Source organism: Somniosus microcephalus, chromosome 1 (assembly GCF_052327205.1).
Source record: "Somniosus microcephalus isolate GS21.2 chromosome 1, FLI_Smic_1.0, whole genome shotgun sequence".
Lineage (NCBI taxonomy): Eukaryota > Metazoa > Chordata > Chondrichthyes > Squaliformes > Somniosidae > Somniosus > Somniosus microcephalus.
Window position 1 is genome coordinate 449,595,474 of NC_140987.1, and position 23,833 is coordinate 449,619,306.

Genomic DNA, 23,833 nt, shown 5'->3' on the forward strand with positions numbered 1-23,833 from the left:
CGGCCCCTATTATATTTTTATATTTTTTATCCACACTTTCGGTTTGTGCCTTTTCCTTTCCTCTCTCTCCCACATGGCAGCTGTCTCTCACTCTGCCAGCGCATTTCACACTTCTTCTAGAGCCATTGTTTGTTTCTTTACCTGTCCTATTACCATCTCGTCTCACCTTGAATATCTCTTAATGTCTCTTCTTTCATCCCCTCCCCCATTTCCCAGCCCCCAAACTGGCCTTTTAATGTTTCATTTCCTGCCTTTTTTTCTCAGTTCTGACAAAGGGTTTCGACCTGAAACGTTGACTCTGTTTCTCTCTCCACGGATGTTGCCGGGCCTGCTGAGTTTTTCCAGCGCTTTCTGCTGTTTTCTGACGTCCACTGTCGCACGGACAAGAACGATTTTTTGGGGGGGGTTTTTAAACAGGAGAGAATCCGGTGAGCTGCTGCTGGTGTAATTTTCCTGAACAAACTGAACGATCGTCCAATGAATTAAAGAGCCACATAAATACTTGACAAGCTCATTTTCCGCGCACGGCCCTTCATCGTCCCTGTTCCTTTATCCGTCAAAGGCAACAGCAAACTCCGTTGGTCATTCATTCTTTTACTTTAACGATCGTATCGTTTTGTTTTTAACACCACATGATAATCACGGCCCTCCCCTTCGCACTGTCGAGCTGAGAGCAAACTGGTTTAGCAGACAATACCGGAATGATTTACTGTACTCAGTGGGGCTTTAGTGCACCATTCGAGAAGCTAACTGATGAGAATCGCAATTATGTTTTAAGAAAGCACAAGGGCTCAAGCACTATTTAGTAAGAGATGTTTTGCCTATTAGGAAAATCCAATCTGCTTCATATTTTTCCATCTTTCTTCATTGCTTTTCTTTAATACCCCATCAGAGACCATAAACTGATTGTGCGGGTGAACAGCTCTTCTGTTTTGCTGATGTGTATTCAATCAGTCAAGGGTGCATAATGTGCTCTCTGTCCAGTTCTGCACCATGGATCATACAAAACCTCTCTTTCATTGCCGAAAGAAAGAGTCCTAAATGAATGAAGTAGCTTTAGGAGCTGCACCTACCCCTCCACATACAAATTTGGATCTGTTGAACTGCACTTGCCAGCTCAGCCACGGAGCCCGTAGAACATGATTTGCACTCAGTTACTGTTTACTAACATGGAAAAGGAGCAGAGTGATAGGCAACTGCAGAAGGTCGATGCTGTGAATTCACGAGCGGCTTCCTGAATGCTATAAACATGCGGCTGACACTGTTTAGATGTTCTGGGAGGAGGAAGAGAGAGTCACAAAGCTAACCATATCATTCCCCTAAAGGTGGGAACCCCGAGGTGAAAGGTTTGGGGCTAGAAATTCATTAAAGCCAAGGAATAGGCGGTGTTTAGAATAAAAATGGTTAAGCAGCGCCAGTTGAAAAATCATCTAGGCTACACGCAAAATTCGTCCTGATGCAGTCATGATTCTCGTCTAAAAACCCAAGCTCATTGGCGTTACACTGAAAAGATGGGCCAATATCGGGGGCAGTCTAATTGCAAGTAATGATTACCACAGGCTTTTTTGACTACTTGAAGGGGAGGTTCATTGATGCCGCAGCACCTCATTCTCAGCATTGTTGGGTGTGTGGCTGTCTCAACAACCATAAGAAGGACAGGAAGAAGGAATACTTATTTACAAATGCTGATGGCAGATCAACCAATGTTACATACCACCATCTGTACCAGAAGCTTCACACACTAACCAATGCACCACACCCCCAGCGCCCACCCACCAACAATCTCTACCTAGCAACACTCATGAGCACATCTCACACCTTTCACACAATGACAGCTATTGAACTATTGCAGGCACAAGGGTCATTAATTATTAGAATTCATGTCATATGTGGGATATCTTTTTCTAAGTGCTCTGTTGCGATGTCCTTAATAAATAGATTCTAACATTTTCCAGAGTACTGATGTCAGCATAACTGGTCTGTAGTTCCCCGTTTTCTCTCTCCCTCCTTTATTAAATGGTTGGGTTACATTTGCTACCTTCCAATCCACGGGAACCGTTCTGGAATCTATGGAATTTTAGAAAATGACAACCAATGCATCCACTATCTCTATAGCCGCCTCTTTCAAAACCCTAAGATGTAGGCCATCAGATTCAGGGGATTTATCGGCTTTTGGTCCCATTAATTTCTCCTGCACTATTTTTTTACTAATACTAATTTCTTTCAGTTCCTCATTCTCGCCAGAAGATTCTTGACAGATCGCAAGTTCTGGGTTTTCGCGCATGTGCTTCACGCGAAAAATCCCAGAACCTGCGGCGCCCTTACGGTATGCATACACACCACGTATGCAACCTTAGGCCCTGAAAAATATGGGCCAGAGTTAACAATTCTGGTCGATGATCTTTTGTCTTTCATCGACCTGAAACGTTGGCCAGAATTTTATGGGGGTGTCAGTGGGCGTGATCGGTGGCGGGTCAGGCGGAAAGTGATATTTCTTCCCAGTGGATCAGGACCCCGCTGTGAACCCGGTGCCACGTGCGTTTCCTGATGTCGGGTCTGTCAGCGCTGAGCAGACCCGACACGCAGAGGCGGGGGACCCAATTCAGGTAATTAGTGGCTTGTTTAGAGCCACTTAAGAATGATTTTCAGCTCACCATTTGTATTTGACACCTCGCCCATGGGGTCCACGCTGGTCATGGAACACGTCTATCAAGCTGAGGCAGGAGTTCAGTGGCCATTGAATCAGCTGTTGAGTTGACAGCTTCAAAGGTCAAGTAAAAGCTCCCACCTTACAGAGATATCTTCCCTCAGCCACAAATCTTCTTCGCTGCATTTCCACAACAGATTCAGAATGCTGCAAGTCTTTACACAAGTCTCCATCCAGCCTGACCTCATTACCTCTCTCGCCATTGACGGTTCGCTTCTGTCATCTCTACTTCACCTGCCATCTATTCCATCAGCACGGGTGCCCTTTATACTCTCTCACCTTGGTCCTCAGAATCCCACCACGATCAGCCCCAGCACCAGCAGCACCAGGCACACCAGCAGCACCAACAACAACACCAACCTTCTCCATAATCAACTGATGCTGTACAGGACAGAGGGCATCAGCACCCGAGCACATTGCTGCCTGGGAGGCCAGGGATGGCCTCACTATGACCAGATTTACTTCACTTTAAGCTGTACACTCAGGTTGACACCACCCCACACCAACACCATAAAGCATCCCTACAATGTCCAAGCCATTCCTTTCACACTCAGCAGCATTGCAGGGTACCGTTATGTCTCACCATTCACTGCAACGCACTGGGCCACTTCCAAAGGTACACACAAATCTGTCCAAGAACGCAAAGTGTTGAAAATAAAGGTTTCAATGTTTTCACCACATTAACAGAAACTTTACATTAAAATTGCATAAAACACCCAAGTGTCTACCCTTGTGTGTTGTTAGTTGGTTTGATTACACGAGGATGAGAGTGAGTGGGATGGATGGCTAGTGAGATGGGGAAGTGATAATGTAGATAGAGAGGGATGGGTGCAGGTGCAAGATAAGTTGGTGTGAGTAAGGATGTGCAGGAGTAGGGTAGGGAAGGCAGAGTGATGGGGATGTGATGAGAGGCACAGCAGGATGAGGTTGAGTGTAGCTTTGTACTAATGTTTTGTGATCTACTGAGACCATTGAAAGGTTTGCGCCACTGCAGCCTGGTCCTCCTGACCACATCCCTGCTTGTGGCCTCCTGTGCAATGTGCAACCAGGTTGTGTTGATCACCTGGGGAGGTCTCTTCCACCCATGGGAAGGGAAGAGCACCTGCCTGCGTGCTGTGACTCCCTCCATAAGCATATGGAGGGAGTCATGGGAGAACCTGGGTGCAGCCCTCTGCCTCTGTGCAGTCATTGTCAGTGTTTGCAGCACCTCAATGCTGCAGAACACTGACAGCACAACTGTCAAAATAAATTTAGACATGGCCCCTTTAAGGAAACCAGCTGATGATGCTTCATTTAATGACGTCACCAGAGCCGCTTCCTCTAATTGGCCGGGATGCATGCTGGGCGGGCTTAACAGGCCCCATCAATGGAAATTAATTTCACAGAGTGGGATGGAGCCTGCAGCGGGGTCGGGACCCGTCACTGACATCACCCACCACGGACCCACCGACGTTAGTAAAATCCCGTCTGTTAACTCTGTTTCTCTCTCCACAGATGCTGCCTGACCGGCTGAGTCTTTCCAGCATTTTGTATGTTTATAAAGAACGTGGGTGAAATTGGTCGCGCACGATGCACGATAATGAATCATCGGCCTGCTTTACACCGGCTCCTTATTTTCCCCCATTGAAATCATTGAAATCGATGGAAAAGAAAATCATGTTAAATCAGGCAGAGTGTAAACCGGGCCACAGATTCGCTGTCGCCCATTTTGGGCAACTACCCAAGACCAAGTTCAACCCCAATGTGTTTACATTTAGTGCAGAGCTGAAAAGATCTCCCAGAAATTAATCCGAGAGGCAACTCAATGCCTTTCTAAGGAGAAAAGGAATTATGTGATATGTTGAAGATAGGAGGCCATGGGTGAAGATCTGGGGCACACAAGAGTTGACCATGTGGAGACGGGAGGAGACACTGTTAGAGGAGAGATAGTAGCTGCTTTGTGATAGATATAGGTAGAATAACGAGTAGTCTTCTAACAGCAGCTTAAAGACAACCTAAGATCTGACCAACATTGACAACACTGGGGACATGGGGGGTGGGGCGGGGGGGGACTAGCGATGGCATTCCCTCTCCTACCGTTTTAGTGAAGATTTCACATCTGTCCGCAGTTAGGAGAAATTCAGGAGTTTATTCACATTAATGGCTGTGTTCAGGGGACTGTTGGACATGGTGTAGAGTCAGGGGTTAATAATCAAACTGACCTGTATAACGATAACTGGTCATACAGCAAATGGCTTTCTAAGATAAACAGGAAAACAAGGGATGCCTCAGCAAGAAAATAAGTAACTGGGATGGCATCGGCCATGAGTGATTAATGTATAAATCTAGTGACTAGAGTAATAAACAGAGGCATCAATTTTTTTTCATTCATGGGATGTGGGCGCCGCTGGCAGGGCCGGCATTTATTGCCCTTCCCTAATTGCCCTTGAGAAGGTGGTGGTGAGCCGCCTTCTTGAACCGCTTTAAGTTCCTCGGAGTCCACATCACGGAAGACCTCTCCTGGTCCCTCAATACCTCCTCTCTGGTGAAGAAGGCCCAGCAGCACCTATATTTCCTAAGGAGGCTGAAGGGATGTAACCTGTCACCCCTGATCCTCTCTAAATTTTACCGCTGCACTATAGAGAGCATCCTGACAAACTGTATCACAGTATGGTATGGCAGCTGTAGCTACTATGACCGGAAAGCCCTGCAGCGGGTAGTCAAAACTGCCCAACGCATTACCGGCACCCGGCTACCGACCATAGAGCACATATACCAGAAACGCTGTCTACGGGGGTCACGGTCCATCATCAAAGACCCTACCCACCCCAGCCACAGTCTGTTCGCCCTCCTGCCATCTGGGAGACGCTACAGATGCATTCGCACCCGTACGACCAGATTTAGGAACAGCTTCTTTCCCAGGGCTGTCATCCTACTGAACTCCACAAATAAACTCTAAAGCCTGCACATCTGCCAATGCACTTTATTATGGTTATGTTTACGTTAATATACTACAAGCCAAATGTATGTTGAATGTTTAAATGTCTTAATCCAAATGTACACTCTCGGGAGCCGCAAGCCTACATTTCGTTGTACTGCACTTGTGCACTAACAATGACAATAAAAGTTGATTTGATTTGATTTGATTTGCAGCTCGTGTAGGTGAAGGTGCTCCCACAGTGCTGTTAGGGAGGGAGTTCCAGGATTTTGACCCAGCGACGACGAAGGAACGGCCGATATATTTCCAAGTCAGAATGGTGTGTGACTTGGAGGCGAACTTGGAGGTGGTGGTGTTCCCATGTACCCACTGCCCTTGTCCTTCTAGATGGTGGTATAGCCTAGAGGGGATGTTTTGGGAGATAAGTTGCTAAGAAAACTAATCCTCAAACGTTCCAAGAACAGATAGGTCAGGAAAGAAAGACTTGCATTTATATAACACCTTTCACCTCTCTTGTCCCAAAGTGCTTTACAGCCAATGAAGTACTTTAAAGTGGGGTCACTCTTGTAATGTAGGAAACACAGCAGCCAATTTGTGCACAGCAAGCTCCCACAAACAGCAACGTGATAATACCTAGATAATCTGTTTTAGTGATGTTGATTGAGGGATAAATATTGTCCACATCAGGGAGAACTCCCCTACTCTTCTTCAAAATAGTGTCATGGGATCTTTTACGTCCACATGAGAAATGAGACAGGGCCTCGGTTTAACATCCCATCTGAAAGACGGCACCTCCGACAGTGCAGCACTCCCTCAGCACTGCACTGGATTGTCAGCCGAGGCGTATAAAGGAAGATAGTTTTCCAGAGTTAGTTGGAGAGCTCGAAAGATAGAGAAACCAAAAGCTACTCTTTATTCAATTCAATTCAATTTTATTTGTCATATATGCAGCAGACGTGTGTACTGCACAATGAAATGTTGATTTTTACGAGTTCTCCCAACATATAAGGTGTAGATTGATCACCTGTGCTGTGTATGAATAAAGTCTGTTCCGTATACTCCACCATCAAGTGTCTTGTGCTCACTCGAAGTGAGTTGTTGTGAACCAGAGGAGGGAGGAGATTGGTGAACTGTTGATCCAACAGGGACCACTGTGGGAAGTCCCAGAAGGCAGTGCACTGGGCCTGGATTGATTGTGTGCATGGTCTTGTTTTGGATTCCATGCAATGCATTTTCCCGTTGGGGCTGTATCTTACAACATGACTACAAAATGTTAAATAATATTTTCCTTCCTTGCATTCTGCGAGATTTTGGGGTCCCATTTGTGCGAAGAATGTGATTAGTTCCAAAGGTTGATTGTAAGTTACCCGTTATAGTTTGGTGCAGCTAATTTCATAATCTAGTATACCCGAATGGTGAATTACAGGTTGCGTAGCAGTAATTTGCCAAGATCCACTTCCTGCGGGAGTGCCGGATCATGGAATTGCCCTAACATGTGCTGCTTTGCAAATAGATTCCCTTTGATCGCTGGATAGGGATCAGTTGGGATCTCTCTTCTAGGCCACCTTTACTTTATACCTCTTCTCCCATCGGGATTCCCCTCAAAAATCTCTTTGCTCAGCCGACAGATATATTACCAAGATCAGCTGGCAGGGCAAATGAGTTTGGATCAGAATATAAAGCCGACAGCGACCTGAAACCAAAGGAGTCAACTTCCTCTTTGCCCCTATGTCCAAGGTAACCCCTGACCTTACTAATCCAGGCCAACATATGTGTGGGCTACCTTGCAAGTATGGCAAAATGCACATTGTTACTTTCATATCTATCAGTAACGTCATCTGAATGGTGCAACGCTGATAGCACCACCTGGAGTGCATGGATGAGGAATTTAAGTACAATAAGGGTTTTCGAAATAACAACAGAAAATGCTGGAACAACTCAGCAGGCCAGGCAACCTCCTTGGAGAGAGAAATAGAGTCAACGTTTCAGGTCGAAACCCTTCGTCAGAACTGAGAGAAAAGGCAGGAAGTGAAACAAAAGGCAGTTTGGGGGGCTGGGAAATGGGGGAGGGGATGAAAGAAGAGACATTAAGAGATATTCAAGGTGAGACGAGATGGTAATAGGACAGGTATCTTGTCTCACCTTGAATATCTCTTAATGTCTCTCCTTTCATCCCCTCCACTGATGGGTGAGACTAGAACTAGGGGGCATAATCTTAGAATAAGGGGCTGCCCTTTCAAAACTGAGATGAGGAGAAACTTCTTCACTCAGAGGGTAGTAAATCTATGGAATTTGCTACCTCAGAGAGTTGTGGAAGCTGCGACATTAAATAAATTTAAAACGGAGATAGACAGTTTCCTAGCTGATAAGGGAATTAGGGGTTACGGGGAGAGGGCAGGGAAGTGGACGTGAGTCTAGGTTTGGATCAGCCATGATCCTATTGAATGGCAGAGCAGGCCCGAGGGGCCGTATGGCCTACTCCTGCTCCTACTTCTTATGTTCTTATGTTCTGATGTAACTCTCTCCCCCCAAAAGGCTGTGGATGCTGAGGGACAATTGTAGCTTTCAAGACGGAGATTGATAGATTTTTATTTGGTAAGAGTATCAATGGATATGCAGCAAAATGGAGTTGAGGTTCAATTGCTACCCAATGTGCACCTTTTGGTTACCCATATAGGGCTATCTTCTATGCTGGGAGAGGACACAGCTTAACGGTAAGGGGTCAGCATTTCGAGCCGGACTCCCTCGTACCCTGCTCGTGGAATCAGCCATTGTATTGTAAACTACATTTACTCAAATACATACAAACTGTGTAAGTAAAGAGGGTCTTACTGGTTGTTGACATGGAGCGAGTCTAGACATGGTTATCAGGGCTGGTGCATTAGCTCAGGCCTTCTATTGGATTTTTTCAATTAAGCTTACGACTTTGCAGACAAATCACTGTTTCATTTAATCAATTTATATTCATTAAGATATTTTATCGCTCATCCACTGTCTCAGTAGCTTCTACTTGACATCTATGTTGCCTGAGCAGTTAAAATCTAATCTCCCTGAGTTTACTCAGTGAGTGCTCTTGCCCATCGGAAAAGGAAACAGTCTTTCCATTAATACGCTTCCTTTAAGTGTCAGGCTAGTCCTGCTATTAGCGGCAGTTCACTTAATAGTTTCTATCGACAACTTAATTGGAGAAGGCCAAGGGAAGAGGCAATAAATATTCAAACTGGAATTTGCTTCAGTTGGTTGGTATCGTGGGAGATACGTGCAGCTGACACAATCAAAAATGATATTTGCATTTTTGAGCTCTATTTATTTCTCGATTGCCTCTCATCATAATAGTTTATCTGCTGAGGATTCAAGTTATGATCTTCACCGTTGTGTTGAACATCAACCTGAACCAGTAAGGTGCTCAAATTTTATTTAGATTCATTAGCACAATCTGGCTGTTCAGATGAAAATCGTGAGATGAACCCTAATTGCATCTAATATTTGTATTTATATAGCACCTTTAACGGAGTAAAACATCCCAAGGTGCTTCACACAGGAGAACTCCCCTGCTCTTCTTCGAAATAGTGCCATAGGATCTTTTACATCCACCTGAGAGTGCAGACGGGGGCCTCGGTTTAACGTCTCATCTGAAAGACGGCACCTCCGACCGTGTAGCTCTTCCTCAGCACTGCACTGGGAGTGTCAGCCTAGATTTTGTGCTCAAGTCTCTGGAGTGGGGCTTGAGCCCACAACCTTCTGATTCAGAGGCAAGAGCACTGCCCGCTGATTCAAGGCCAAATTGAGTTTGACAGTCTATATACATTCTACCAAAGCAAGAACAATCTGTTTTGTCCTCTTGTAAGCCTTCTGTATGAGATTTTCCGTCAATCAGGAAACGATACTAATCCACTCATTCTGGTCAAAATCCAGGTTCAAAAGAATTCCTGCGCTGTTTCAAGCTTCCACCTTTTCATCTCTTAAATGTCAAAATCAATACTTCTGATAATGCCTGAAGCAAAGGTTCCCAGTACAGCACTTCATACTTATATACCAATATAGAACAAATGTCAGACACATACTGATCAATATCCCGAAAGGTGGTAACACTTTGACTATCTGTACCAAACATAGAATTCTTTGTAATAGAGCAAATGTTTTTTTTCTCAATGGAACTATTACAATCAAAGAAATAAACCAATTTGGACTTTTGATCAAAGGCATAGTCTGATCTTGGAAGCGAATGTAAAGAAGGTTTCAAATTCTGCAAAAAGTGTGACTGAAAGTTAACTAGTCACAGGTGGAAAGACGAGTAACTGGATTGGCAGTTGTATCCTGTGGATTCCGCAAGGGGCAGTGGACGCTGCCTACAGGAGCAGCAAACCAACGCGCTCTTGAAGACACAAATTGCATTCATGAAACCTCACTCAAATGTAATTTTAAATGTGTTTTTTAATATGTTGACAATTCAAAATCATTTGAAAAATAAGCACTAACGTGATGGAATATGGATAGATTGAAGACTGGAAAAAGAGACAGAAGAATAGATAAATAACGGCCCAGAAATTCAGGTCGGGGGCTTCCCGCGGGCGCAAGCCCTCGATCTGCACTTACCTCGCGCGCCGGCCGTTGAGCTGTAGGGCCCCCGTGGAATTCCGATCCAGGGCCTGGCCCAGCTGCTGGCGCACAGTGCTTGCGTATCCCAGGGGCGCAGTTAGTTCGATGCGTCCCCTGGGATCACATGGGCCATGGGCAGCCAATCGGAGCAGGGAATGCTCCATTCATAAGTCTGACCGGAAGTGCTGTCAAGACTTATAAATACTACGGCCCCAAAATAGCTCTAAATCTTCAAATAAATTAAAAAGAAACATCACATTTTTTAAATAAACTATAAATTACATGAAATCACTATTTTAAACAATAATTTAAATTTTTGAAAAAATAGTTTTATTTTCTAACGGGGCTAAAAGTCAACTTACCTTGCTTTAAAGTATTTAAAAATAATAAACCTGTGGAAAAAATGTTTTAATTTTAATTAATTCACCTTGTAAAAAGGAGGCCTTACGCCTGCTTTTTACATTTCTAAATTCTGCAGACTTACGTTCCCGGAGAAACCTGTAAAAAAAAAATGAAGTTCAATGTGCACGCGCAGCCTCCCTCGCGCTCGCGTTCGCGTTCGACCTCTGAACCCCTTCGTTCAGTGGAACGGAAGTGCCGGTTTCCCGCGCATGCGCAGTGCATGCAGGAAACCGGCAGTTCCATCGGGCCGACGGGTGAGTACCCCATGCGTACTCACCCGTGGAGACCCGAATTTCTGGGCCATCGTTTCTCTGACTTTGCAATAAAGGGTAGGAATACCAATATCACAGGTATTTTGTGATGGAATATTTGTTGATATTACATTTTGCCAAGAATCCACGTTATTCTATTTCTATTCTGCATGCTTCAAGAAATAATGAGGAATAATTCATGAAAAATGTGCATTAAACATCTATAGCGCTCCACCATTGGCAGCCGTGCCTTCAACTGCCTGGGCCCTAATTGCTAGCATTCCCTCCGTAAACCTCTCCGCACTTCCCTCCCCCTTTATGACGTCCCTTAAAACCTACCTCTTTGAACAAGTTCTTGGTCACCTGTCCTAATATCTCCTTATGTGTCTCGGTGTCGAATTTTGTTCGATAATCGCTCCTGTGAAGTGCCTCGGGGCAACATTTATCCTTCAACCGACATCACTAAAACAGATTATCTGCTCGTTATCTCGCACAGCTGTTTGTGGGAGCTTGCTGTGCGCAAATTAGCTGTGACGTTTCCTACATTACAACAGTGACCACACTTCAAAATTACTTCATTGGCTGTGAAGCGCTTTGGGACGTCCTGACACTATATAAATACACGTCTTTCAAAAAAAATAACGAAACATCTTCCGAAAATATCCCTCTTCTGAAGAAGTGCACATTGCTCCTACTCTGCGGAAAATCCTTGCGTATCCGTGAGGGTATCCTTCAAGTTACAAAACTGCTCCCGATAATTCTTAAGGAGTAGTCTGTAAAAGTATCTTTTGCAGCCTCTGACTTCTAAATAAATACAAGGTTCACCAGTTAACACATAGGGATAAGTTTAGTATTGATTCCTGCATTTTTTTTAAATAGTACAAGGTCGAAACTCTGTAGAAACTGTACCTAAAGGGAAACCTGTAAGTTGAACTGGTTCCTATTCTGGAGCTTGTGTTCAAATCTTTGTATTGACTAACATTCAAATTGAGCTGCCTCAAGAGGCACACTTTGGCTGGTTGTCAGTTTGCATCGTGGAGGGTCCCATCTCAGGTGAGTTGAGGGATTTACCTTAGCTTATCCTGCTCTGCAAAGATCGTCTCTTGTCAGAGAGGCTTTGCCCGTGTTTGAGATCTCCTGTCACACCAAACAAATCCTGACCCGCGGGAGAGAAGTGTGCAGGCAGCAAAAACAAATATCAGGAGGCGTCGGGTTAGGTTCTCACTAAAATAAGAAAATATGTTTGCTTCAACAATCGCTTTCATAAATAATCTTAATTTAAAATAAGCCAGTCTGTAGTAGCTAAAAAAACTATTATTCATTTCCAGGGTGTGGGCGTCGCTGGCAAGGCCGGCATTTATTGCCCATCCCGACTGTGTCTGAGTAGCTGGTGGTGGGCCTTCTTCTTGAAGCGGTTCTTAGCCAGAATGCTGGAAGAAAAGCCAAGTCAAAGGAAGGCCTCTAGGCCTCTGAGAACACCACTTGCTCCCAGTCCAGGGGTGGGGGTGAGTCTCTAGTCTCAGACCCCCTTGGGCTACAGCAGCACATGGAGCTGGAGCAGAGGCAGTAAAGAGGACCAGCTGCTCGCAGAGGGAAGAGGAGGAGGCGGAAGAGGAGGAGGCGGATGGAAGGAGGCAATCCAGACAGCCCCTTTCTGGCCGGGCTATCCGGGATCGAATCATCCAGCGGTGGTACCAGAGCCCACAACCCCAAATCCCCTCTCAGCATTTGTTCCACTCCTTACCCTCCCTCTGTTAGTGACCATCACAATGTCCTCTTGGCCACAATGCTGAAATCAAAGCCACCACAAAACAAACTTTCTAATCCAACTTTACCCATAAATGCATCCAATATTAAATCAAAAATAATCAACCAATCACCCTTGTGCATTCCCTTAGTGACTGTCTTGCGTGTGCCTTTGCCTATTCTAGTGATGTCAGGCAGTGCTACCCCAGTGGCTGCAGCATGGCTGGTGGAAGGCTGCTGACTTTCAGTGGGGGACACTGCAGATGGCCTTGCAGGACGACCTCGAGGAGCTGGTGGCTGGGAGTGTGAAATCGAGTGACGGTGTTTCTTCTTCTTCTTCTTCTCCTCCTCCTCTTCCTCCTCCTCCTCCTCCTCCTGCTGTTCAGGGGCAGTTCAGAGTCAACCACGTTGGTTTGGGACTGGAGTCACATATAGGTCAGACCAGTTAAGGACAGTGGGGGCCGCAATATTTGGAGGTCTAGCGCCGGCTGTTAAGGCTGGTTTTGTCAAATGAAACGGTGGCCCCCCTCGCTCCTGCCTGCCTATGATGCGGAATGCGGCGGCCGCCACTTTGGGGAGGTCGGTAGCGCTGCCACGGCCTGCGCTCGCCGCTGCGTGTAAAGTTGCAGATCGTTTGGCATGCAACGTTCTGAATTGATGGCCAACTGTGATTTTGGGCGTTGCCACTCTGGATACCGTATTCCCCAAACCACGCACGGAAGAACGTGCGTGCAGCAGTACTACAGAGGCGCTGCCAGCACTTCTTAAATGTGCACACACATCTTTCAGCTAAGTTTAGATTTTAGATTTTGCAATTTTATTTTTACATTTAATTGGAGAAGTGGCTTGGTGCAAAACCGTTAAAAGTTGTCAAAGTGCGCAGGGAGTGCTGCTGGATGCTTACAAGGCTTTGGATGTCAAAGGATGGCCTCTGAGAACACCACTTGCTCCCAGTCCGGGGGGGGGGTGGGGGCTCTAGTCGCAGACCCCCTTGGGCTACAGCAGCACATGGAGCTGGAGCAGAGGCAGTAAAGAGGACAAGCTGCTCGCAGAGGGAAGAGGAGGAGGCGGAAGAGGAGGAAGCGGAAGAAGAGGAAGTGGAAGGAAGGAGGCAACTCAGACAGCCCCTTTCTGTCCGGGCTATCCGGGATCGAATCATCCAGCGGTGGTACCAGAGCCCACAACCCCAAATCCCCTCTCAGCATTTGTTCCACTCCTTACCCTCCCTCTGTTATTGACCATCACAATGTCCTCTTGGCCACAATGCTGAAATCAAAGCCACCACAAAACAAACTTTCTAATCCAACTTTACTCATAAATGCATCCAATATTTAGTCAAAAAAATCAACAAATCACTCTTATGCATTCCCTTAGTGAGTGTCTTGCATCTGTCTTTGCCTATCCTAGTGCTGTTGCGCAGTGCTACCCCAGTGGCTGCAGCATGGCTGGTAGAAGGCTGCTGACTTTCAGTGGGGGACACTGCAGATGGCCTTGCAGGACGACCTCGAGGAGCTGGTGGCTGGGAGTGTGAAATCGAGTGACGGTGTTTCTTCTTCTTCTTCTTCTTCTTCCTCTTCCTCTTCTTGGTCAACCATTGGCTGGGCAGGGTACATTTCTACCCAATTGACTTTAGGAGGTCTGCACTGTAACCTTTTATATATTAGTTATAATTAAATAGATTAACATGTTAGAATCGTAGAATCATAGACTCATCACAGCACAGAAGGAGGCCATTCGGCCTGTCGAGCCCGTGCCGGTCCAGCTCTGCAAGAGCACTTCAGCTAGTCCCACTCCCCCGCCCTTTCCCTGTAGCACTGCAAATATTTTTCCTTCAGGTACTTATCCAATTCTAATATTTTGAAAGCCACGATTAAATCTGCCTCCATCACCCTATCAGGCAGTGAATCCCAGATCTGAACCACTCGCTGAGTAAAAAAGTTTTTCCTCATGTCGCCTTTGGTTCTTCTGTCAATCACCTTCAATCTGTGCCTTTTGGTTCTCGACCCTTCCTCCAGTGGGAACAGTTTCTAACTACTCTGTCCAGACCCCTCGTGATTTTGAACACCTCTATCAAATCTCCTCTCAACCATCTCTGCTCCAAGGGGAACAGCCCCAGCTTCTCCAGTCTATCCAAGTAACTGAAGTCCCTCATTATTAGTTGATGAAGTAAGGTGCTAGTGAAATTTGCAGAGCGTGCTACACATTAATGCTTTATGACAAATTTGCACTTTAGCCAGCTGCTACATCTCCGCCAGCTCCTGCTGATCACACCCCGCTGTGTGCTTTCAGGACTGTTTCACCGCTTGGAGTAATTGAGTCTGATCCCACTGGATTATTTAAAGGAAAATCAAATAAGGATTTGAAACAGAGGAAGGTGCAAGGCTAGAGAGCGAGCGCTGGCGAGTGAGATTAGTTTTTAATTACTCCAGCAAAGAACTGGTGCAGACCTGATGGGATTAATGGACTCCTTCTGTGCTGTAAATCTCTGTTCTGTCCTCGCTCCTGGGCCTCGTCCTCGCTCCTGGGTCTCGTCCTCGCTCCTGGGTCTCGTCCTCGCTCCTGGGTCTCGTCCTCGCTCCAGGGCCTCGTCCTCGATCCTGGGTCTCGTCCTCGCTCCTGGGCCCCGTCCTCGCTCCTGGGTCCTCGACCTCGCTCCTGGGTCCTCGACCTCGCTCCTGGGTCCTCGACCTCGCTCCTGGGCCTCGACCTCGCTCCTGGGTCCTCGACCTCGCTCCTGGGTCCTCGACCTCGCTCCTGGGCCCCGTCCTCGCTCCTGGGTCCTCGACCTCGCTCCTGGGTCCTCGACCTCGCTCCTGGGTCCTCGAACTCGCACCTGGGCCTCGACCTCGCTCCTGGGTCCTCGACCTCGCTCCTGGGTCCTCGACCTCGCTCCTGGGCCCCGTCCTCGCTCCTGGGTCCTCGACCTCGCTCCTGGGCCCCGTCCTCGCTCCTGGGTCCTCGACCTCGCTCCTGGGTCCTCGACCTCGCTCCTGGGCCCCGTCCTCGCTCCTGGGTCCTCGACCTCGCTCCTGGGTCCTCGACCTCGCTCCTGGGTCCTCGGCCTCGATCCTGGGTCTCGTCCTCGCTCCTGGGTCCTCGACCTCGCTCCTGGGTCCTCGACCTCGCTCCTGGGTCCTCGACCTCGCTCCTGGGCCTCGACCTCGCTCCAGGGCCTCGTCCTCGATCCTGGGTCTCGTCCTCGCTCCTGGGTCTCGTCCTCGCTCCTGGGCCCCGTCCTCGCTCCTGGGTCCTCGACCTCGCTCCTGGGTCCTCGACCTCGCTCCAGGGCCTCGTCATCGATCCTGGGTCTCGTCCTCGATCCTGGGTCTCGTCCTCGCTCCTGGGTCTCGTCCTCGCTCCTGGGCCCCGTCCTCGCTCCTGGGTCCTCGACCTCGCTCCTGGGTCCTCGACCTCGCTCCTGGGTCCTCGACCTCGCTCCTGGGTCCTCGACCTCGCTCCTGGGTCCTCGACCTCGCTCCTGGGTCCTCGACCTCGCTCCTGGGTCCTCGACCTCGCTCCTGGGTCCCGACCTCGCTCCTGGGTCCCGACCTCGCTCCTGGGTCCCGACCTCGCTCCTGGGCCCCGACCTCGCTCCAGGGCCTCGTCCTCGATCCTGGGTCTCGTCCTCGCTCCTGGGTCTCGTCCTCGCTCCTGGGCCCCGTCCTCGCTCCTGGGTCCCGACCTCGCTCCTGGGTCCTCGACCTCGCTCCTCGACCTCGATCCTGGGTCTCGTCCTCGCTCCTGGGCCCCGTCCTCGCTCCTGGGTCCTCGACCTCGCTCCTGGGTCCTCGACCTCGCTCCTGGGTCCTCGACCTCCCTCCTGGGTCCTCGACCTCGCTCCTGGGTCCTCGACCTCGCTCCTGGGTCCTCAACCTCACTCCTGGGTCCTCGACCTCGCTCCTGGGTCCTCAACCTCGATCCTGGGTCTCGTCCTCGCTCCTGGGCCCCGTCCTCGCTCCTGGGTCCTTGACCTCGCTCCTGGGTCCTCGACCTCGCTCCTGGGTCCTCGACCTCGCTCCTGGGCCTCGACCTCGCTCCTGGGTCCCGACCTCGCTCCTGGGCCCCGACCTCGCTCCTGGGCCTCGACCTCGCTCCTGGGCCCCGACCTCGCTCCTGGGCCCCGACCTCGCTCCTGGGTCCTCGACCTCGCTCCTGGGCCTCGACCTCGCTCCTGGGTCCTCGACCTCGCTCCTGGGCCCCGTCCTCGCTCCTGGGTCCTCGACCTCGCTCCTGGGTCCTCGACCTCGCTCCTGGGTCCTCGACCTCGCTCCTGGGCCTCGACCTCGCTCCTGGGTCCCGACCTCGCTCCTGGGCCCCGACCTCGCTCCTGGGCCTCGACCTCGCTCCTGGGCCCCGACCTCGCTCCTGGGCCTCGACCTCGCTCCTGGGTCCTCGACCTCGCTCCTGGGCCTCGACCTCGCTCCTGGGTCCTCGACCTCGCTCCTGGGCCCCGACCTCGCTCCTGGGTCCCGACTTCGCTCCTGGGTCCCGACCTCACTCCTGGGCCCCGACCTCGCTCCTGGGTCCCGACCTCGCTCCTGGGCCCCGACCTCGCTCCTGGGCCTTGACCTCGCTCCTGGGCCCCGACCTCGCTCCTGGGCCTCGTCCTCGCTCCTGGGCCCCGACCTCGCTCCTGGGCCTCGACCTCGCTCCTGGGTCCCGTCCTCGCTCCTGGGTCCCGACCTCGCTCCTGGGCCCCGACCTCACTCCTGGGACTCGACCTCGCTCCTGGGTCCCGTCCTCGCTCCTGGTCCTCGACCTCGCTCCTGGGTCCTCGACCTCGCTCCTGGGCCTCGACCTCGCTCCTGGGTCCCGAGCTCGCTCCTGGGTCCCGACCTCGCTCCTGGGCCTCGACCTCGCTCCTGGGCCCCGACCTCGCTCCTGGGTCCCGACCTCGCTCCTGGGTCCCGACCTCGCTCCTGGGTCCCGACCTCGCTCCTGGGCCTCGAACTCGCTCCTGGGCCCCGACCTCGCTCCTGGGCCTCGTCCTCGCTCCTGGGCCCCGACCTCACTCCTGGGCCTCGACCTCGCTCCTTGGTCCCGTCCTCGCTCCTGGGTCCCGACCTCGCTCCTGGGCCCCGACCTCACTCCTGGGCCTCGACCTCGCTCCTGGGTCCCGTCCTCGCTCCTGGGCCTCGACCTCGCTCCTGGGCCCCGACCTCGCTCCTGGGCCTCGACCTCACTCCTGGGCCCCGACCTCACTCCTGGGCCTCGACCTCGCTCCTGGGTCCCGTCCTCGCTCCTGGGCCCCGACCTCGCTCCTGGACCTCGTCCTCGCTCCTGGGCCCCGACCTCGCTCCTGGGCCCCGACCTCGCTCCTGGGTCCCGTCCTCGCTCCTGGGCCCCGACCTCGCTCCTGGGCCTCGACCTCGCTCCTGGGCCCCGACCTCGCTCCTGGGCCCCGACCTCGCTCCTGGGTCCCGACCTCTCTCCTGGGCCTCGACCTCGCTCCTGGGTCCCGACCTCGCTCCTGGGTCCCGTCCTCGCTCCTGGGCCTCGACCTCGCTCCTGGGCCCCGACCTCGCTCCTGGGCCTTGACCTCGCTCCTGGGCCCCGACCTCACTCCTGGGCCTCGACCTCGCTCCTGGGTCCCGTCCTCGCTCCTGGGCCCCGACCTCGCTCCTGGGCCTCGTCCTCACTCCTGGGCCCCGACCTCGCTCCTGGGCCCCGACCTCGCTCCTGGGTCCCGTCCTCGCTCCTGGGCCCCGACCTCGCTCCTGGGCCTCGACCTCGCTCCTGGGTCCCGTCCTCGCTCCTGGGCCCCGACCTCGCTCCTGGGCCTCGACCTCGCTCCTGGGCCCCGACCTCTCTCCTGGGCCTCGACCTCGCTCCTGGGCCCCGACCTCGCTCCTGGGCCCCGACCTCGCTCCTGGGCCCCGACCTCGCTCCTGGGTCCCGACCTCTCTCCTGGGCCTCGACCTCGCTCCTGGGTCCCGACCTCGCTCCTGGGTCCCGACCTCGCTCCTGGGTCCTCGTCCTCGCTCCTGGGTCCCGACCTCGCTCCTGGGCCTCGACCTCGCTCCTGGGCCCCGACCTCGCTCCTGGGCCTCGACCTCGCTCCTGGGCCCCGACCTCGCTCCTGGGCCCCGACCTCGCTCCTGGGCCCCGACCTCGCTCCTGGGTCCCGACCTCACTCCTGGGTCCTCGTCCTCGCTCCTGGGCCTCGACCTCGCTCCTGGGTCCCGTCCTCGCTCCTGGGCCCCGACCTCGCTCCTGGGCCCCGTCCTCGCTCCCGGGCCTCGACTTCGCTCCCGGGCCTCGACCTCGCTCCTGGTCCCCGTCCTCGCTCCTGGGCCCCGACCTCGCTCCTGGGCCCTGTCCTCGCTCCTGGGCCTTGACCTCGCTCCTGGGCCCCGTCCTCGCTCCTGGGTCCCGTCCTCGCTCCTGGGCCCCGTCCTCGCTCCTGGGCCCCGACCTCGCTCCTGGGCCCCGACCTCGCTCCTGGGCCCCGTCCTCGCTCCTGGGCCCCGTCCTCGCTCCTGGGCCCCGTCCTCGCTCCTGGGCCTTGACCTCGCTCCTGTGTCCCGACCTCGCTCCTGGGTCCTGTCCTCGCTCCTGGGCCCTGTCCTCGCTCCTGGGTCCCGTCCTCGCTCCTGGGCCCCGCCCTCGCTCCTGGGCCTCGACCTCGCTCCTGGGCCTCGACCTCGCTCCTGGGCCTCGACCTCGCTCCTGGGCCTCGACCTCGCTCCTGGGCCTCGACCTCGCTCCTGGGTCCTGACCTCGCTCCTGGGCCCCGTCCTCGCTCCTGGGCCCTGTCCTCGCTCCTGGGCCTCGACCTCGCTCCTGGGCCTCGACCTCGCTCCTGGGTTCCGACCTCGCTCCTGGGCCCCGACCTCGCTCCTGGGCCTCGACCTCGCTCCTGGGCCCCGTCCTCGCTCCTGGGTCCCGTCCTCGCTCCTGGGCCCCGTCCTCGCTCCTGGGCCCCGACCTCGCTCCTGGGCCCCGACCTCGCTCCTGGGCCCCGACCTCGCTCCCGGGCCCCGTCCTCGCTCCCGGGCCTCGACCTCGCTCTTGGGCCCCGTCCTCGCTCCTGGGCCCTGACCTCGCTCCTGGGCCCCGTCCTCGCTGCTGGGTCCCGTCCTCGCTCCTGGGCCCCGCCCTCGCTCCTGGGTCCTGATCTCGCTCCTGGGCCCTGTCCTCGCTCCTGGGTCCCGTCCTCGCTCCTGGGCCCCGCCCTCGCTCCTGGGTCCCGCCCTCGCTCCTGGGCCTCGACCTTGCTCCTGGGCCTCGACCTCGCTCCTGGGCCTCGACCTCGCTCCTGGGTCCTGACCTCGCTCCTGGGCCTCGACCTCGCTCCTGGGCCCCGTCCTCGCTCCTGGGCCTCGACCTCGCTCCTGGGCCTCGACCTCGCTCCTGGGCCTCGACCTCGCTCCTGGGTCCCGACCTCGCTCCTGGGCCTCGACCTCGCTCCTGGGCCTCGACCTCGCTCCTGGGCCCCGACCTCGCTCCTGGGCCCCGACCTCACTCCTGGGCCCCGTCCTCGCTCCCGGGCCTCGACCTCGCTCCCGGGCCTCGACCTCGCTCCTGGGCCCCGTCCTCGCTCCTGGGCCCCGACCTCGCTCCTGGGCCCCGTCCTCGCTCCTGGGCATTGACCTCGCTCCTGGGTCCCGACCTCACTCCTGGGTCCCGACCTCGCTCCTGGGCCTCGTCCTCGCTCCTGGGCCTCGACCTCGCTCCTGGGACCCCGACCTCGCTCCTGGGCCTCGTCCTCGCTCCTGGGCCCCCGACCTCGCTCCTGGGCCCCGTCCTCGCTCCTGGGCCCCGACCTCGCTCCTGGGCCCCGTCCTCGCTCCTGGGCCTCGTTCTCGCTCCTGGGCCTCGACCTCGCTCCCGGGCCCCGACCTCGCTCCCGGGCCTCGTCCTCGCTCCTGGGCCTCGTCCTCGCTCCTGGGCCTCGACCTCGCTCCTGGGCCCCCGTCCTCGCTCCTGGGCCTCGACCTCGCTCCTGGGCCCCGACCTCGCTCCTGGGCCCCGTCCTCGCTCCTGGGTCCCGTCCTCGCTCCTGGGTCCCGTCCTCGCTCCTGGGCCCCGTGCTCGCTCCTGGGCCCCGACCTCGCTCCTGGGCCCCGACTTCGCTCCTGGGCCCCGAGGTCGCTCCTGGGCCCCGTCCTCGCTCCCGGGCCTCGACCTCGCTCCTGGGCCCCATCCTCGCTCCTGGGCCCCGACCTCGCTCCTTGGCCCCGTCCTCGCTCCTGGGCCTTGACCTCGCTCCTGTGTCCCGACCTCGCTCCTGGGTCCTGTCCTCGCTCCTGGGCCCTGTCCTCGCTCCTGGGTCCCGTCCTCGCTCCTGGGCCCCGCCCTCGCTCCTGGGTCCCGCCCTCGCTCCTGGGCCTGGACCTCGCTCCTGGGCCTCGACCTCGCTCCTGGGCCTCGACCTCGCTCCTGGGTCCTGGCCTCGCTCCTGGGCCTCGACCTCGCTCCTGGGCCTCGACCTCGCTCCTGGGTCCTGACCTTGCTCCTGGGCCCCGTCCTCGCTCCTGGGCCCCGTCCTCGCTCCTGGGCCTCGACCTCGCTCCTGGGCCTCGACCTCGCTCCTGGGCCTCGACCTCGCTCCTGGGCCTCGACCTCGCTCCTGGGTCCCGACCTCGCTCCTGGGCCTCGACCTCGCTCCTGGGCCCCGTCCTCGCTCCTGGGTCCCGTCCTCGCTCCTGGGCCCCGTCCTCGCTCCTGGGCCTCGACCTCGCTCCTGGGTCCCATCCTCGCTCCTGGGCCCCGTCCTCGGTCCTGTGCCTCGTCCTCGCTCCTGGGCCCTGTCCTCGCTCCTGGGTCCCGTCCTCGCTCCTGGGCCCCGTCCTCGCTCCTGGGCCCCGTCCTCGCTCCTGGGCCTCGTCCTCGCTCCTGGGTCCCGTCCTCGCTCCTGGGCCCCGACCTCGCTCCTGGGCCCCCGACCTCGCTCCTGGGCCTCGTCCTCGCTCCTGGGCACCCGACCTCGCTCCTGGGCCTCGTCCTCGCTCCTGGGCCTCGTCCTCGCTCCTGGGCCTCGACCTCGCTCCTGGGCCCCCGACCTCGCTCCTGGGCCTTGTCCTCGCTCCTGGGCCTCGTCCTCGCTCCTGGGCCCCCGACCTCGCTCCTGGGCCTCGTCCTCGCTCCTGGCCCCCGTCCTCGCTCCTGGGTCCCGACCTCGCTCCTGGGCCTCGTCCTCGCTCCTGGGCCTCGACCTCGCTCCTGGGACCCCGACCTCGCTCCTGGGCCTCGTCCTCGCTCCTGGGCCCCCGACCTCGCTCCTGGGCCCCGTCCTCGCTCCTGGGCCCCGACCTCGCTCCTGGGCCCCGTCCTCGCTCCTGGGCCTCGTTCTCGCTCCTGGGCCTCGACCTCGCTCCCGGGCCCCGACCTCGCTCCCGGGCCTCGTCCTCGCTCCTGGGCCTCGTCCTCGCTCCTGGGCCTCGACCTCGCTCCTGGGCCCCCGTCCTCGCTCCTGGGCCTCGACCTCGCTCCTGGGCCCCGACCTCGCTCCTGGGCCCCGTCCTCGCTCCTGGGTCCCGTCCTCGCTCCTGGGCCCCGTCCTCGCTCCTGGGCCCCGTCCTCGCTCCTGGGTCCCGTCCTCGCTCCTGGGCCCCCGACCTCGCTCCTGGGCCTTGACCTCGCTCCTGGAACCCGACCTCGCTCCTGGGTCCCGTCCTCGCTCCTGGGTCCCGACCTCGCTCCTGGGTCCGGTCCTCGCTCCTGGGTCCCGACCTCGCTCCTGGGCCTTGACCTCGCTCCTGGGCCCCGTCCTCGCTCCTGGGCCCCGTCCTCGCTCCTGGGCCTCGAACTCGCTCCCGGGCCCCGACATCGCTCCTGGGCCTCGTCCTCGCTCCTGGGCCTCGTCCTCGCTCCTGGGCCTCGACCTCGCTCCTGGGCCCCCGACCTCGCTCCTGGGCCTTGTCCTCGCTCCTGGGCCTCGTCCTCGCTCCTGGGCCCCCGACCTCGCTCCTGGGCCTCGTCCTCGCTCCTGGCCCCCGTCCTCGCTCCTGGGTCCCGACATCGCTCCTGGGCCTCGTCCTCGCTCCTGGGCAGCGACCTCGCTCCTGGGACCCCGACCTCGCTCCTGGGCCTCGTCCTCGCTCCTGGGCCCCCGACCTCGCTCCTGGGCCCCGTCCTCGCTCCTGGGCCCCGACCTCGCTCCTGGGCCCCGTCCTCGCTCCTGGGCCTCGTCCTCGCTCCTGGGCCTCGACCTCGCTCCCGGGCCCCGACCTCGCTCCTGGGCCTCGACCTCACTCCTGGGCCCCGACCTCACTCCTGGGCCTCGACCTCGCTCCTGGGTCCCGTCCTCGCTCCTGGGCCCCGACCTCGCTCCTGGACCTCGTCCTCGCTCCTGGGCCTCGACCTCACTCCTGGGCCCCGACCTCACTCCTGGGCCTCGACCTCGCTCCTGGGTCCCGTCCTCGCTCCTGGGCCCCGACCTCGCTCCTGGACCTCGTCCTCGCTCCTGGGCCCCGACCTCGCTCCTGGGCCCCGACCTCGCTCCTGGGTCCCGTCCTCGCTCCTGGGCCCCGACCTCGCTCCTGGGCCTCGACCTCGCTCCTGGGCCCCGACCTCGCTCCTGGGCCCCGACCTCGCTCCTGGGTCCCGACCTCTCTCCTGGGCCTCGACCTCGCTCCTGGGTCCCGACCTCGCTCCTGGGTCCCGTCCTCGCTCCTGGGCCTCGACCTCGCTCCTGGGCCCCGACCTCGCTCCTGGGCCTTGACCTCGCTCCTGGGCCCCGACCTCACTCCTGGGCCTCGACCTCGCTCCTGGGTCCCGTCCTCGCTCCTGGGCCCCGACCTCGCTCCTGGGCCTCGTCCTCACTCCTGGGCCCCGACCTCGCTCCTGGGCCCCGACCTCGCTCCTGGGTCCCGTCCTCGCTCCTGGGCCCCGACCTCGCTCCTGGGCCTCGACCTCGCTCCTGGGTCCCGTCCTCGCTCCTGGGCCCCGACCTCGCTCCTGGGCCTCGACCTCGCTCCTGGGCCCCGACCTCTCTCCTGGGCCTCGACCTCGCTCCTGGGCCCCGACCTCGCTCCTGGGCCCCGACCTCGCTCCTGGGCCCCGACCTCGCTCCTGGGTCCCGACCTCTCTCCTGGGCCTCGACCTCGCTCCTGGGTCCCGACCTCGCTCCTGGGTCCCGACCTCGCTCCTGGGTCCTCGTCCTCGCTCCTGGGTCCCGACCTCGCTCCTGGGCCTCGACCTCGCTCCTGGGCCCCGACCTCGCTCCTGGGCCTCGACCTCGCTCCTGGGCCCCGACCTCGCTCCTGG